The 2721-nt window shown below is 49.2% G+C and overlaps 1 pseudogene; it reads left to right on the forward strand.

Moving 5' to 3' along the window:
* Positions 1–1647: 1647 nt before the first annotated feature.
* On the forward strand, positions 1648–2521 carry LOC118897429 (annotated as a pseudogene).
* Positions 2522–2721: the final 200 nt, after the last annotated feature.

Genomic DNA, 2721 nt, shown 5'->3' on the forward strand with positions numbered 1-2721 from the left:
TATCATCAAAAAGTCAGATAATAACAAGTGTAGGTGAGGAAGTGGAGAAATTGGAACTCTCCTACACTGCTGGTGGGGATGAAAAATGATTCAGCCACTTTAGAAAACTGTCTGGCAGTTTTCAAAAGCTTAAACGTAGAGTTACCATAGAATCCAGCATTTTCACTTCTGGGTATAGAACGAAGAGAAGTGAAACCATATGTCTACACAAAATCTTGTACATGAACATTCATAGTAGCATTCTTCATAGCAGCCAAAAGGTGGAAACAGACCAATGTCCACTAACTGATGAATGGATAGACAGAATGGGACATATCTGTACAATAAAATGTTATTCTGCCATGAAAATAAATGAGGTATTGATACATGCTACAACATGAATGAACCTTAAACATCTTACACTGATTGAAGGAAATAGTCACAAATGCCACATACTGTATGCTTCCATTATATGAAATGTTCAAAACAGACAAATATATGGAGACAGAGAGCAGATTAATGGTTGCCTAGAGCTGGAGGGATGGAGGAATTGGGAGCTGGCAGCCAAGGGGTACAGGGTTTCTTTTTGGGGTGGTAAAAATATTCTAAAACTGATTGTGGTGATGATTGCACAACTGTAAATGTACCAAAAGCCACAGAATCATACACTTTTTTTTTAATTGGAGTATAGTTGCTTTACAATGTTGTGTTAGTTTCTACTGTACAGCAAAGTGAATCAGCTATACATATACATATATACACTCTTTCTTTAGATTCTATTCCCATATAGGTCATTACGGAGTATTGAGTAGAGTTCCCTGTGCTATACAGTAGGTTCTCATTAGTTAGCTATTTTATATGTAGTATCAATAGTGTATATATGTCAATCTCAATCTCCCAATTCATCCCACTATCCCCTTCCCCATGGTATCCATACATTTGTTCTCTACATCTCTGTCTCTCTTTCTGCTTTGTAAATAAGATTATCCATACCAGTTTTTTCAGATTCCACATATATGTGTTAATATATGATATTTGTTTTTCTCTGACTTAACTTCACTCTGTATGACAATCTCTAGGTTCATCCATGTCTCTACAAGTGACCCAGTTCTGTTCCTTTTTATGGCTGAGTAATGTTCCATTGTATATATGTGCCATATCTTCTTTATCCATTCATCTGTTGATGGACACTTAGGTTGCTTCCATGTCCTGGCTATTGTAAATAGAGCTGCCATGAACATTGTGGTACATGACTCTTTTTGAATTATGGTTTTCTCAGGGTATATGCCCAGGAGTGGGATTGCTGGGTTGTATGGTAGTTCTATTTTTAGTTTTTTAAGGAACCTCCATACTGTTCTCCATAGTGGCAGTAAATGCGTGACTTGTACGGTGTGTGAATTACATCTCAAAAAACTGTTAAAAAAACCAAACACCTAGGTGCACATGGTGACTGAACATTTTAGTTGAATGACTTTGGTGGGATGAGTTACTTCATCGTTGTCGCGGCTGCACTGGTGGGAACGGGGCGTGGGGCTCAGAGCGCCAACCGGGGGGCGGGTAGGTGGCAGGGGACGCAGGCATTGTCGGTTGGGTGCAAGTCCGCCGAGCCAACGAGCGGCTTCTCACCCCTTCTCTTGCCCGTCGGAGCCCCGTTCAGCCGGCGTCACCATGACCGAGGCCGGTAGCCAGGGCGGGAACCTCCGCGACAAGCTAGACAGCAACCAGCTGGCCCTGAGCCTCAGCGACCTGAATGAGGTCCCGGTCGAGGAGTTGGCTGCACCCCGCATCCACCATACTGGATCTGCCCTGCAGTAAACGGACTACTCTTCCGTCGGATTTCCGTGGCCTCACACACCTGGTGAAGCTGGGCCTGAGGAAGAACAAACTGCGGCAGCTGCCAGCGGGTTCGGCCGCCCGGTCAACCTCCAGCACCTGCACCTCCTCCACAGCAGGCTGGTCACCCTGCCTGCCGGCTTTGCTCAGCTCCGGAGTCTGAAGCGGCTGGGCCTGAAGGGTAACCCCCTGGATCCTGGGGCGAGAAGCAGCGCAAGCAGGGCGCCAACAGGGTGTTAGAGCACCCGAAGGCGGTGCAGCTCGGTCAGGAGCCAGAGAGGCAGCGGCAGCCGGAAATAGACCGAGAGGCCGAGGAGACGTGGGAGGCCAAGCAGCGAGCTCAGGAGGCGCCGGAGCGGAACTGCGGAAGCGGAGAAGGCGGAAGAGAAGGAGCGCCGGGGAAAGCAGTAGGACGCCCTCAAAGCAGCCAAGCAGGAGCCGGAGGAACCTAAGAAGGAAACAGATCAGATCAGGCCCCGAAATCTGAGTCCGGCTCTCGGCCCCGGAAGCCACCACCCGGGAACCACACTCGATCCTGGGCTGCGCTGAGGCCGCTGCTGCTGCGTGTGGCTGGCGGGCTGGTTGCTTGTCGGGTGACGGAGCTGCAGCAGCGGCCCGTCTGCACCAGCGTGAACACCATCTACGACAACGCGCTCCGGCGCTGCGCAGGCACGCCATCCTCCAGTGGACCCTGCAGACCGATTCTTAGCAGGGAGCTTGTCCTCCACGCCTGCTGCCCCCCAGCCTTGGAGCTTGGACTCCCATGGAATTGGGTTCTGCTGGACACAACCTCTTTTTAGTGTCAGACCTACCTGCCATCATCACATGGCTGCCGTTTGGTACTTGAGACCTCCTGTTTGTAAGACTCTTTTGTTCCTTCGTCAGGGTCCCCCTGGTGGAATAAGGAGA

This window comes from Balaenoptera musculus, chromosome 6 (assembly GCF_009873245.2).
Source record: "Balaenoptera musculus isolate JJ_BM4_2016_0621 chromosome 6, mBalMus1.pri.v3, whole genome shotgun sequence".
In the NCBI taxonomy this organism is placed as follows: domain Eukaryota; kingdom Metazoa; phylum Chordata; class Mammalia; order Artiodactyla; family Balaenopteridae; genus Balaenoptera; species Balaenoptera musculus.